The sequence below is a fragment of the Mus musculus genome, chromosome 14 (genome assembly GCF_000001635.26).
Source record: "Mus musculus strain C57BL/6J chromosome 14, GRCm38.p6 C57BL/6J".
Taxonomy (NCBI): Eukaryota; Metazoa; Chordata; class Mammalia; order Rodentia; family Muridae; genus Mus; species Mus musculus.
The window spans coordinates 93,186,182-93,201,562 of NC_000080.6; the positions used below are offsets into that span (position 1 = coordinate 93,186,182).

The following is a 15,381-nucleotide window of genomic DNA, read 5'->3' on the forward strand; positions in this document are numbered from 1 at the left end:
ATGGCTTGACTACTTTTATCTTTTTGCAGATAAAGGGTGAATTTATTATTTTGTAATGTACTTGCCTACATGAAATAATAAAGGTCAAACTATGCCCAAAGTAATAATGATATTCAAAGCTCTTTTGGCTGGTGATATACAAATATAGAATGTTCCTTTAACAGTGGGCCTTTTTTCTTTTTCTTTGTCTTATAATCTTATTCTGCTTACAGCAGTCTCCTTGTATGGCTCTTCTACTTCCAGGATAAAATCTGAAAACCACGAATATCCACCATGCAGAGAAAGCAAAGGCTCTCGGGACACTTTGTGATACAATTCCCCCTCATTTTTTACCACTCAAAAGTGAGCTACCCTGAAATACTTGGTTTACGGAATAGTTGAAACAAAGTGAATGGTAATGTACACTCCAATTCTCATAAAGGCTTCTGAGTAAAGCCAAGACGTGTCACAGGATGACTGATAAATTAGAGCCTCCACTCCAGCGGGTTCTGTATGGGGAAAATGCAGAGTAACTTAAAAGAGTTATGGACTAGAAACACCAGAGATACACAAAACACAGCAATTTGATAGTATCAGCATAACTGACATTTCTATGACATCATTTATTTTTGTATTCTTTAACTTTTAATCCATTATATATTAGATTACTTCTGACTACTCTTGAGTATATTAGATTAATTTGAGATTTTAGACTAAGTCACCTTCTTAATACTGAACAAAATTAATTTCAAACTGTAGCCAACATATATGTATACACAAATACACATAGGCTTGCCTTAACAATTGATAAAAAGAGCTCATGAATTTCATGGCATACAGGTCAGAGTTTATGGAAGGATTTGAAGGGCAGAAAAGAAAGGGATAAATATTGTAATACAAATACATCAAATATAAACAACAACAACAACTAAAACAGGCAACATCTTGAGATCAATAATGTGAAATGAAGTTAAAAGTTTATTGCGAAAATAAAATAAAAAATAATGTAAAAGGATGGTCCTGTGTTATTTACCTATACTTTCTATGCGTCTCTCTTTGCTTCTGACTCAACTGGACATCAATGATCGTTATCTTCCAGATGTTTAGTCCAGGTGGAATTTCTGGACACTATAGAGGTTCTCTATGATTTTAGGGGTAATGTAATCACTATGTCTGGTGATAGAAAAATTATTCTTTGTAACGTACATGAAAATCTATGAAATCGACAATTTTGTTGAAACTCATTAATTCATCTGAAATACACAGAAGTATGCAGAAGTGTCTGCTTTGAACTTGTTCATTGAGTTCTTTTTTTTTAAATGGGTAAACTACACAAAAGGATATATGTTGGCTTCATTTGAAATTTTCTCTTATAGGAATACATAAATACCATAAAGGAATCGTAGATTTGAGTAAACTAGGGTCAAAGAAGAGAATATCTATGCAATCACAAAGAAGAGAATATCTATGCAATCAGAAAAAAATGGCCTCACCAAAGAAACAGTAGTCTGAAAGTGTGTGTGCCCAGTGATTTCATACTATTTATTTGAATAGCTCAGAAGGCCCTTAATAGAGATTTAAGCACTAGAAATTCATATCACTTGTGTATACTCATGTTTGTCGTTGTACTTACAAACACTCCTTTCATTTGAACGTATTTGGTTTTTGTTTATGTAATGTATGGACAGAATTAGAAGTATTAGGTAGTGTAAATCATAATAATGTTGGAGACAGAAAAGTAAACTTCTATTTCTCTACTATCTTTGGCATATGAGATTTCAGAAAGTTTTGTTAGAAAAGTCAATTATTTGAATAGCTTTTCTGGCACTGATATTGAGAAACTCAAATGCAGTCACTTGATAATAGTTATAGAGTAACATGAAAGGATTTTATTAATGCACAAATAGTTTGCCCAATAATACAATCTAGCTTCATATCACAGGTGAAGATTCTGAATAAACATGTATTTTTAAATCCAAACTCTGCTCCCAGAATTGTCCTTGGATTCTGTTAATTTTATTTCCTTTTCTGTAGATACATTATTAAAATAATTGAGTTATTTGTAGGGGTTGGTAAAATCACATAGAATGAAATAAATTGACTACTGTTTTGTGAAAGATACTTTATAATATTTGTTACACATTGACTAAAGGATTCCTAGATATGTACATGTAACCTTCACAGATCTGCCATTGCATTCCATGTAAAATGTGTCTGCAATCTGTGTTATTTATGTGGTCACAAAATCAATTGTGAAACACTGATATCTGTCACTTTAAAAAAAAAATCCATTCTGCTGGAAAGTGGAATAGAAAGGCGGATGATGGATTTGAAGCTGTTCAGTCCTGACAGTTAAACAGTGTTCTTGAAAAGTTGAATTATGGCTTGGGGAAAACTGGAAGCTACTTTCATTTTCTGTTTCTCCACTCTCCCCAGCCCCCCAATTCGTCTCTTGTTGATTTTTAACCAGACTATCCAACCATTAAAGTATTTCCAGTGATAAAGGATCAATCTATAGTGTTGATTGTAGTGTTAATAATTGCATCACCTACTACTGTCTGTAAACTTGAACCTTAAAGGTTGATGAATTATTTCCTAATATTGCAATTGTCTCACAAATTAATTACAGTTTTTCAAATTAGAAAATGTTACAATTATAAAATAATACATGGAACTGCTAAAGGTAGATGATTACATTTCTTTCACAGGTTTTACTGAGCCTCTACCATGCACATATATCAACCTGAAAAGTCCCAATTCATCCTTATCAACATTAAGATTTGGACTTCATATGTTGGAGGAAAAACTTATTTGGAATATTTAGAGTATGATTACAGAATGTCAAAATGTATGACTAAGTACATAATCTAAGTGTACTGTAGAACCCACACTCGCCCCTTATGTTTGCACATATGGGGATATGTGACATGCAATTAATATTCAGAATTTTGCCTAGGTATATACTATACAAGCTTTAAAATTAACATATATATGAATTATATATATGAACATATATGGAATATATATATGTGTGTGTGTGTGTACATATATATATATAATTATTTTGCCTTTATGGACATTTTGTCTTATACATTAATTAGGCCTGTGAAATGATTGCTGCACCCTTAACAAGTTTATATAATATAATTATTTTTCATTTGACAAAATTACTTTGTCAATTTCCATTTTATAGAATGTGTGGAATATATACAAAAGAAGCAATATGGCTTTTCGTGGAAGTAATTAAAAGAATTATATGCCTGTGAATGATGTAAAACTTTTTGAAAACAAAATCTGCAGTCATTTTAGTGAAATCCAGGAATACACCATTTACATTACCACTAACTTCTCTTGAGTTGAACTGAGCAGTTTTTCAGTTTGGTTTATTAATAAGGAAAAAAAGGCAGTAATGAAAACCATAATAAAATAAAGCAGCACACTAAGATCAGGGAACCCTTTATGCAAAGCAAAGGTGTCCCATCCAGGGCCAACGCTGGCTGTGCTAATCCATGCTGCAGTGATGTCATCATGAGAGCTGTGTCAAGCCGATGAGAATGGGAAGCAGAAGCAAAGCTGAGTTGATGCAGAGCTACAGCTTTCAAAGGTTTCACATGAGAACATTGTGTTAAACCGTGGTGATTTTAGGGATTAGTTATACTATAACCAAGTTCTAACACTGAGCATCAATGGCATGCATTTCTCAGATGAAAATGTCAAATTTAAAAAAGAGGAATCGAGACAACAACGAATCCTCAGGGAAATATGTAAGGAACCTCGTGATACAGACTTGTTCCAAGAGAGATCAGCATCTCAAGACAAACATGATGAAATTTTGTCCTAATAAACCTGATTTACTAGTTAGACTTGAGCCCATTAACTGGTAACTGAGGATCAAATGTACTCCCTTGCAAAACAAATGCCAAAGATACCACTAAGCATGCATAAATACGTGATTTTTAACACACTGACAAATCATGAGGAAGAATTGTATGACACCTATATATCAAGCAGACTACATGGAGAAATTTTGAAAATTTTTCAGTAATTGTCATTGAAGAGAAATTACATAACCTATAATCATCTAAAATATTTATAGTAAATTCAATAAAGATAGAAAAATAACTTATGCAAACACAATTATTTATAATTATTTTTCCCTTAACCTTTAGTGGTCTTCAATTTTTTATTGGATATTTTCTTAATTTACATTTCAAATGTTATCTCCTTTCCCATTTCCCACCTCCAGAAACCCTCTATCCCTTCCCCCTCCCCCTGCTTCTATGAGGGTGTTCCTCAACCATCCTACCTACTCCTGCATCCCCACTCTTGCATTCCCCTACACTGGGGCATTGAGACTTCTCAGGAACAAGGGCCTCTTCTCCCACTGATGCCCAGCAAGGCCATCCTCTGCTACACATGTGGATGGAGTCATGGGTCCCTCCATGTATACTTCTTGGTTGGTGGTTTAGTCCTGGGAGCTCTGGGAGGTCTGGTTGGTTGATATTGTTGTTCCTCCTATGGGCTGCGAATCTCTTCACCTCCTTCAGTCCTTTCTCTAACTTCTCCATTGGGGATCCCAAGCTCAGTCCAATGGTTGGATGCAAGCATTCGCCTCTGTATTTGACAGGCTCAGGCAGAGCCTCTCTGGAGACAGCTATAACAGGTTCCTGAGAGCATGCACCACTTCTTCTTCTTCTTCTTCTTCTTCTTCTTCTTCTTCTTCTTCTTCTTCTTCTTCTTCTTCTTCTTCTTCTTCTTCTTCTTCTTCTTCTTCTTCTTCTTCTTCTTCTTCTTCTTCTTCTTCTTCTTTTAATTAGGTATTTTCCTCATTTACATTTCCAATGCTATCCCAAAAATCCCCCATACCCACCCCCCAACTCCCCTACCTACCCAATCCCCCTTTTTGGCCCTAGCGTTCCCCTGTACTGGGGCATATAAAGTTTGCAAGTCCAATGGGCCTCTCTTTCCAGTGATGGCCTACAAGGCCATCTTTTGATACCTATGCAGCTAGAGTCAAGAGCTCCTTCTTAGCATTCACAATAATGTCTGCGTTTGGTGACTGTATATGGGATGGATATCCAGGTGGGGAAGTCTCTGGATGGCCTTTCCTTCAGTCTCTGCTCCACACTTTTTCTCTGTATTTGCTCCCATGAACATTATGTTCCCCTTCTAAGAAGGACCAAAGCACCCACACTTTGGTCTTCCTTCTTCTTGAGTTTCATGTGCTCTGTGAATTATATCTTGGGTATTCTGAGCTTTTGAGCTAATATCCACGTATCAATGAGTACATACCATGAGTGTTCTTCTGCGATGTGTGTACCTCACTTAGGATAATATTTTCTAGTTCCATCCATTTGCCTAAGAACTTCATAAATTCATTGTTTTTAATAGCTGAGTAGTATGCCATTGTGTAAATGTAACTCATTTTCTATATCCATTCTTCTGTTGAGGGACATCTGGGTACTTTCCAGCTTCTGGCTATTATAATAAGGCTACTGTGAATGTAGTGAAGCATGTGTTTTTGTTATGTGTCGGGGCATATTCTGAGTATATGCACAGGAGTGGTATAGCTTGGTCCTCAGGTAACACTATGTCCAATTTTCTGAGGAACCTCCAAACTGATTTCCAGAGTGCTTGTACCAGCTTGCAATCCCACCAACAATGGAGGAGTGTTTTTTAATCTTGAGTATTTTAGACTTTAATCACCTCCAGTTGAAAAAAAAGTGTACTGAGACTAATTTAAGTCTTATACTTTTTTTTTTTTTAAATTCTATTCTTTGGAGTTATTGACAGTGATCTTCATTACTAGGGCTTGACTGATGCACTATGCTTTATAATTATGCCAAATAACATAGTATTGCCTCCTTTTCACATCTGTCACTGATTTACTTACTTAGATAGATATATACAAGATATGTATATATACTTGTAGCATATTTTGGTAAGGTTTATTTTATTTTTGACTACATGTATTTCTGAGTGTTTCTGTATCCTTACTTACCTGTGATTATAGAGGTTTGTAGGGGCTAGAAACCAGTTGTTTACCTCCCAACCTAGATGAGGGGAACTGAACTATTCATGTTATTAATTGCTTGCTCCTGCATATCTCTAGGAACAGCACAATTTCATAATATGTACTTGTGTGTATTTAAATCCAGTTCAAAACCTATAAAGACATGTCTGTGATGTTTGTTTCTGTAACGACTGTTTCATAATTTTTTTTACTGCCCAAATTGATTTACTTCTTCATCAGTTACATGCACTCTTGATAAGTTAAAATATAGCCAGTATCTGTCACAAAGACACAACTGTCTTGTCTTTAAAAACTTCAAACAATTATGCAAATGTATAATGATTCTGTTGACTGAACACAAAGAATGGGTAGAGGTATCCTGTCGTTTGCATCCCTTCTGTGTACTTCCAAAGAGAAGTTGTGCGTGCTTGATACAAGGCCACAACTTAGAAACTTGTTCTTCACAAAAGAACATCTGTTGCCATTAATACTACTGAGATTTTTAGTCTTAGTCTTTCATCAATGAGCTCAAGGGAGCAGTTTTTGTCTAGCTCCTGTGAAGGCTTTCTCTGTAGGCCAAAGTGCTTAGTGCTGTCTTACTGGAAGGCTTTATTTGGTGACATTTTCAGTGTCTCATCTTGTAGCTATCTATCTTCACGTTTGTCATCAGGTGACTACTTGACAACTACTTTCCTAAGGCCTCAAGAACCTGAAATGATCTTTGAAATGGAAGGCATGAAGTTTAGCAGAATCTTTTAAGGTTTACACTTAGGTCATTCCTGCACTGCATGGTTTAGTTTTTAGTTTTATTTAGTCAATCTAAGAGTTTAAATGGTTTTTAATAGGTGAAATAGTCATAAATAGTGTCTTAAATATATTTGTCAATCTCTAAATCTCTAACTTGCTCAACTACTGCTTAACAAATAAACCAAAACACATAAAGCTTAGAATATCTTCAAACTCCTCTCCCTCTCCCTCTCTCCTTCTCCTGCTCCCTCTCTCTCTCCCTCTCCCTCTCCCTTTTCCCCCTCTCTCCCTCACTTTCTCCCTCTCCCTTTCCCCCCTCCCTCTCCCTCTCTCTCACACACACATACATACAGATAAACTGATACACTCACATCCATAGAAAACAAATATGAATAAAGATAGAACATCTGACTTAACTAAGCTTTTCTCTTGTAGGTAAAAGTAAAATATCAATAAAATTATTTCTTTGGTCAGAACCTTCTGTGACATTTCTTTGCCCAGCATGTGGGTTCCTGCCTCTGGCTAGACTCTAAAGAGCCACAGCTTGTCTCTAAGATAGCCTACAGATTCTTTTAGTTAATTATCTTCAGTGGCTAGGGAAGAGATATTCTCTCACTTTGTGGCATTAATTTTACAGATTTCTTCTTTACTTCTTTTCAACAGCTACTTAAACCTGAAACTAAACCTCATTAAATACTTACTGAGTCCTAGAAAAAACAGACCTTTCTTTTGCCTTTGTTCATGTTCTGTTTCAGGAAAACAAACTTGAATGAGACTCAAATATATGGATTTTGTTTGATGGCTCTATATATTTTCTTCTTAGACAGTTTGTAAGGATTATTTGGCTGAAAGCACTATACAAAACCTAATGAGAACCTGGCTTTTAAATATAGACCCTGTTTAAAAAAGGTTTGCTTAGGTTTTGAAACAGAAAGACAGAGACTGACACACAGACATACCCATATACACCTACGCATGCACACACACACACACACACACACACACACACACACACAGAGAGAGAGAGAGAGAGAGAGAGAGAGAGAGAGAGAGAGAGAGAGAGAGAGAGAACATATATGCTTAGTGGAGGAATATTTCATAAAACCACATTTAATAGAAAAGACACACATACATTCAAAGCATATGGGGGATTGCTAGTATGTATCAAGGCTCAGGGTTTGAAATTATAACTGTCTGCTCTTTAACTGTTATATCCCAAAAGAAGCCCAGTACCACATTGAGGCTGAGTGCTATTGACAAGTTACTTTTTTTTTTTTTCACTGTTCAAGGTTGGTGTTTTCATTGGCATCACACTTGGGTGGTTGGTTCCATCATCCATATGCAGATCTTACATCTCACATAATATTGCAATGCAAACTACAGGCACATATAGTATATAAAATATCCTGTACAACATTTATGCACAAGATATGCATCATGGACGTACACACTGGAGCCAGGTTATGACTAACTGGGAACTCGTCGGTCTAGGCATGTTTGGTGAGGGTGCGCAGGGCAGCAATGCAGCAGGCTCACAGTGGTCATCGAAGCCTGCACAGTTGGCAGTGTGTCTCGGAGACAGTGGGACTGTCACACTAACCAGGTCACCACTACACAAGTACCACTTGGCAGCAGGGCAGAGCTGTGGGAGCTGAGATGTTTTTCCTTCACCACCTCAACACCACTGTACCAACCACAGCTCAGATGAGAAGGGTGTGGTCTGCCTAGAATCCCTGCTGCAGCCTGGACAGTGAAGTGCAAGGACACTGGGAAGACTTTAGAACTGCAGCTCCTTCTGGATTCCCCAGAGGGCGTCTGCGCTCTTCTTCAGGCGGGCCTCGTCCTCGGGAGTCAGTGTCACCTTCACAACATCCGAGATTCCATTTCGTCCCAGGATACACGGGACACTGAGGAAGACATCATCATTGATTCCATAGAGACCCGTAATCATGGTGGAAATGGGATGCACCCGCCTAAGGTTCTTCATTATGCTCTCGGCCAAGTCTGCCACAGAGAGGCCAATGGCCCAGGATGTGTAACCTTTCAGCTTGATCACCTCGTATGCACTGTCCACCACCTGCTTGTGAACCTCCTTCCACTGCTCCTTGTCTGCATCAGTGCCCAGTTCTGGGTTCAGAGACTTCAGGGAGACGCTGGCAACATTCACACCACTCCACACAGGCACGCTGGAGTCACCATACACTCCCAGGACCCAGCTGTGACAGCTCAGCAGGTGAACCCCCAGGCTTTCTCCCGACAGGTAACGGAACCGAGCTGAATCCAGATTGCAACCACTTCCAATAACTCGGTTTTTGGGAAAGCCACTGATTTTCCAAGCCACATAGGTCAAGATATCCACTGGATTGGAGACGATCAGCAGCTTGCAGTGTGGACTGTACTTGACAATGTTGGCAATGATGAACTTGAAGATGTTCACGTTTTGCTGGACTAGGTTGAGTCGGCTCTCCCCCACTTGCTGACGGGCCCCGCGGTGATGATGACAAGCTTGGCGTTCGCAGTTACACAATAGTCTTTGCTGGAGACAATTTTTGGTGTTTTAAGGAAGAGGCTGCCATGCTGGAGATCCATCATCTCGCCCTTGAGTTTGTCTTGCATGACGTCAACAAGGGCAAGCTCATCCGCCAAGTCCTTCATTAAGATACTGATGGCACAAGCCGTGCCAACAGCACCAACCCTCAACAACTGTAATCTTGTTCTAGGGAATCTGTTCTTCCTTAAGAAGATTCACAATCAGCTGGTCCTTGAGGGTTGCCATCTTGTACTTTGAATCTTTTGAGACCGCTAGTGCATGATGGGGGGCGACCGGCGAGCAGAAGCAGCGTGGCCTGGGCTCGGCAACAGTGGCTCCAGCACCGACAAGTTACTTTTATTTTCAATGATTTTCTTTTTTTTATATATTTTTTATTATTATGTATTTTCCTCAATTACATTTAGAATGCTATCTCAAAAGTCCCCCATACCCTCTCCCCCACTTCCCTACCCACCCATTCCCATTTTTTGGCCCTGGCATTCCCCTGTACTGGGGCATATACAGTTTGCGTGTCCAATGAACTTCTAAACATGCAAGATTTTTATCCTAAGTGCCATACTCTCTGTTAGCTAGTTAGATATCACTTTTTAAAAAAATATGTAGTCTTAGCTGTCTTCTTGTTCAATCATATACATTTATGGTCAAAGTCTCTAAGGATATAATATAGTCTTTAAAGAACCTATGGCCCTTGTCTTCTATAGCAACATACATTTATTTTATTTTTTTCAAAAATTAACAATGAGGATATATACAGTGTTCCTGTAGGTAGGGAGAAATGTTGTCCATCTTTATATAGTTAGGATTAAGTAAGTCTTCACTAATTATCTGTGTAATACATGCTTATAAATGGATGGAATATAATGGTGATGAACACATGGGTAGATGTTGTGCAAGGAGTGTTAGAAGGAAACATGACACTAGGCTAGTAACACAGAAAACTGTCAAGAAAGATAGATGGCTTTGCTGGTCATGCTATAAATAAACACCTGGTGCCACTCAGAGCTGGTGAAAGCCTCATTCTGAATGACAGTCATTGATCGGCTGCAAGACTAAGATGCAACCTTCTGTGACACTGCAGGGGAGAGAAGGTGATGCTTCAAGTTTAAACTTTGAATAATAAGGTCATGATCAAGTTAAATGAATTTCTCTGGTGAACACATGAAACATACACAGATTAATAGAACAAATTAGATAGATGGTTGCAAAGGAAAGGTTAATAGGCCAACCTAAGAGTAATCCTGGAACTCATTCCTCCTGAATGTTTTATTAAGGATGTGAAAACTCTGCCTCATTAAAATTAGTATAAGAATTTGTTCTCACCACTTTTTCAATGACCCTAACTGCAACTTAGACTAATACATATATATTTTTGTGATAACTTCAGGCTTACTAGAGAAAAAATGTGTGTGTGTGTGTGTGTGTGTGTGTGTGTGTGTGTGTGTGTGTGTATATATATATTCAAAAGATAATAAACTACATATATTCATATATCTGATTATAAATCTTAGGGAGATTTTGTATTTATAATTTAGAGGAAAGTCTAGTTAAGTTTTAACATAATGTGACAAATATATATATATATTTTTAACTCAGGCATAATAACCTTCACTAGGTCTAATCTGAATCTCATTTTAAAAAATTTTTATTAGATATTTTCTTCATTTACATTTCAAATGCTATTCCAAAAGTCCCCTATACCCTCCCTGCCCTGCTCCCCTACCCACCCACTCCCACTTCTTGGCCCTGGCATTCCCCTGTACTGGGGCATATACAGCTTGCAAGACCAAGAGGCCTCTCTTCCCAATGATTAAGACTTGCAAGTTAAAATAATTGTATGTTAACTAACCACTAAAATAAAAAAATAAATGAAAACTAATTAATGTTACATTTTGTCTGCAGTAATAGATACTGTGCAACAGATCAAGAATATTAAACAAAAATATCAACAAAATTACTTACCCAGTGAGTTTCATATGTAAAAAATGGGTTTATTTCCAAGGTGGTAGATCTTGACAAATACCCAAGCTTAGGGGCATATTTGTAAAGTAACTTGTAATAGCTTACAAGAGACTTAGAGATTCCATAATATGATATGCTAGAAGGAGACAACACTTACATGGGCAACTAACTACGAAGCATAACAAATAATGAATGTGAATGTAAAGGGGATAAGTTTTTCTTTGTAAAGAGATTGAAATAACTGTCTATTGTATGAAAAGAAACATAGCATTTGTATTTTTTCAGTAAGCAACTTAAAATCATGTCTATGTGGTGAGGTATATGGCTGCACCTATTTGACTACATATATCATCAGTTTGTCTGTCTGTCTGTCTGTCTGTCTATCTATCTATCTATCTATCTATCTATCTATCTATCTATCTATCTATCCATCTACAATCTATCATCTATTTTCTGTGTGTCTACATGTTTTCATTCTTAATCTTCTACATATGTCAGCAACTGTAGCAGAAGTAAAAAATTATAGGGTTTTTAGCTTTTAAGGAAGTTACACATTAAAAAAATATATAGTAATTATATTTTAAATTTTATATACTATCTGGAATGTGGGATATTTTACATTTCACAGAAAACTGATCTGATTTCATCCAAACATCCATCATAGAAAAAATTAAATAATGAATATATCAGCATAAATTATGGTACATCCAGAGAGACTTATAGTTAATCAAAAGAAAAATCTTTTTTTTTCTCAAATAAAGACTTCCTAGAGGTACAGTATAAATGATAATTACTCTTGTTAGGATATGTGTGTGCATGGTCCCTCTGCAGGGGAGTAGTTATGACACTAGTCTTACTAGGAGGTGAGAGGATATATTTATGATAGAGTTTTATTTCTTTCAGAATAACAAGCATTTCAGGGAACTCAGCTTACTGGGTATACACAGAAAGAGTCATCACATTGGTCCTCAGAAACAATGCATTTCTATATTGCATCTAGTGAGACTTAACAAACATCATAGGAAAGAGAACTGAAATATTGTAAGAACCAAAGAATGAGCTGGGCTATGCAATTCTATCTTGTAAAAAGAATACCGATCCTAGTCTCTTGAACTCTCAGTAGCTGAAAATAGTCATAATAATGTGGTCATTAATATCTTGTTCTCCAGCAGGGAATGGCAGATGAGGTCTCATCCAATATTTGTGATTTGTATGAACGCAGTGTCTGGCGGTATATAAAGAAACATTTTCTACAGTTGTATTAGCCATAGGGTGAGTTGCCCATAGTCCAGGCTCCTGCAACTATTCCATGATTCATTCTCTATAGGAAGCTCCACAGAAAGCATTGAGACAGAAGACAAAGTAAAACTAAACAAAGGAAATAAACACGAAAGTAGTGAGATGATCATGATCGGCTCCGAAGAGAAGAGAATTGGTGGGGACATGAAGATAAGGGGAGAATAAGGAGGGTAAGTGCAGTAAAATATAACATATAATGTGCACACATCAGCATATGATATTTTCATCAGTATAGATAATATGGGTTTAAGCAACCATTACATATGTTTACTCCCTGTTTTAAAATATCTTTTAAAAAAGAGTTTATGAAGTGCGTATGGGTGTGAGTGTCTGCATAATCCAGAGATGTCTGAATTAACTGGAACAAAAACAATCTCTAACCATATAAGGAAAAGCTCAAAACAACTGGAAATTTGAATACAAGATTGAGGAGTGGGGAGAATATAGGAAAGGTGAAAAAACAAGCTAAAGTAAGACAGATATATATGATATTATATATATATATATAAATTCAATTCTATAGACATCAAATATAGGTTACAATATGTAGAGAGCCATTATATTATTCTCTTTAAATAACACTAATCACAATTAAAAAGTAAAATAAGATTACAAAATCTGTTGGCAAACAAGGAGAGTTAGTCTTTCACTGATGGTGCTCTGACTTCCAGTTTTACTTTGGTCCTGAGAAACTGTTTTGTTTTGTTTTGTTTTTAAATAATCCAGCTACATTACAGAAAGGCATTGAGACACTGGCACAGCGAGAAACACTATGGAGACATGATACTTGCCTGCTTGGAGATAATCTATGTGATAAGGCACTGAGACCTCCTCAGTACTTTCCCCTGTCCCACTGTGGTCAGTGGCAACTCTCCCTTCATGCCTGATGCTAATAGAGAGAGAGTAGTCTTACTCAGGTAGTTACTGGGGTGATGTGCTTTGAAAATAGACATTCTATCCATACCTTCTGTAGGAGAGCATCTCTGACTCTTGTCAATCAGAGAGAGAGAACTTCCTTTGAGAAATGCCCATTCTGAAAAGATAGCGCTGATAACTTTGATGCTGGAGGAGAATGTCCCAGTCACTCTTCCCACTCTAATGGCTGCATTGTATGCCTCAGCACCAAAACCTGGGTCACACAGTGTTCCATCATTGGTGCCAGAGTAAAGGAATTTTTGCATGTGATTAAGGAGACAGGATGTAAAATCAGATTGATGATGTCCAAGTATGAGTCTGACACATGTTGAAATTCCCTGGGGGAAGTTACTCATCTGCTCAGTGACTCAACTTCCTCTTCTATAAATCAAGGATGATGCTCGATTGCTTGTCGTCACTGAAGAGATTACATGGTATATTTATTTAAATGCTTTAAAATTGTTCCTGACCAACACATTGTTAAATGATCCTCTTCCATTTGTGGGAACACTCAAATAGCAATTTGAAGTACTGTAATGTTTTCATTTATTCCTCCAACTAAGTTTGCTGTTGAATTAGTTACTTAAGCTGAACATATAACCAAAACATTAGTCTTCATTTGCCACTCAAATGAAATCATGTTTGAACTTGTTACATCAACTAAAACTAAGAATATTTCGTTTTATTCAAGCTAATTTAGTCTATGTCTACTATCTCTATAAAGAATACACTATATTTCTGATCTCATTTCCTCTGTTTCATTTCTAACACATCAGAGACTCTGGAATATTTTTTAGCTAATTATTTTGTGAAATGATTTTTTTACGTATACTACTGTATTTATTTTCACTTCCTGTTTCATGTGCCAAGTCGTCAGGACGATTAATTACTTCAAGAATGGCAAGCATTTGTAGGCTTTTCAGTGCTGTGCATTTTAAAACAATAATGGTGGAATAAACAGTCTCTCTATCAGTTACCTAGCGTGAATATGTTTCTTGCGACACTCGATGCGGGATTATGTACATTAGTTATGAAGCCAGCAGCTTGGAGCACGATGTCAATGATTCTTCAGTGAGTTACAATTAGATCCTTGTACCAACAATTAACTATTTGTCCTGTGTTTAATAGTGAACATGGCCTCATATCACAAGCAATTAAGTTCTTAATAATACAATTAGTAGCAAGACCAAATGCAAGCCAAAAAAGATGTTTTCAAATCCCCAAGGCTGTGTGAGATTATTTATGGAGGAGTTCCTTTGAAGTTGCTCACATCCAGTGATTTGCCAGCTGATATTGGTTGTCACTTTCACACCTCAACACAATTCAAACATATCCTTTACCTTTGATTTTTTTCTTTTCTCTTGACATGTAAAAGCCACAAATTGGCCTTTTGTTTAAAGAATTTTATATTTTCAATTGACTTCTTTTTTCCTGCTTATTGAAAGTAGGCAGAGTAGAACCAGGGGACGTCTGACAACAATGGCATTCATAAACCAGCTACACACCGCATGATTTCTTCTCTTCTTTCCATATGCCTATTTAGTTTGTATAATTGGATATACCTTTTTTTTTACTTTATTAAAATACTGAATTTATTTCATATGTATATTTTTGTCTCCATGAAATTTCCACATCTGACCACTACTATAACTATATTCTATCATAACATTCCATACATACTTAGAACCAAGTAAAGGGGTGGAGTCCCAGCCTTGAAAAGGAAACAGGCATTTTAGACAACACATTCTTGGCAAATGAACCTGGACAATGTTATCAAACACAGTAGGGAAAGTTCTCACTTTGTATTATAAAAAGGACAGCCATATATCAACTGTTACAGAAATGAAGTAAGACAGAATATCTCAAACTGTATAAACCATTTTCTTTTTTCCTTTGTTTTTTTTAACATTTTATTTAT

The 15,381-nt window shown here is 36.7% G+C and overlaps 1 protein-coding gene and 1 pseudogene across 6 annotated transcripts in view; both read right to left on the minus strand.

Moving 5' to 3' along the window:
* Nucleotides 1-15,381, minus strand: part of Pcdh9 (protocadherin 9) — an 879,135-nt gene that overhangs the window by 172,482 nt on the left and 691,272 nt on the right. The gene's annotated exons all lie outside the window — the stretch shown is intronic.
* Gm9247 (predicted gene 9247) lies at nucleotides 8,005-9,613 on the minus strand (annotated as a pseudogene).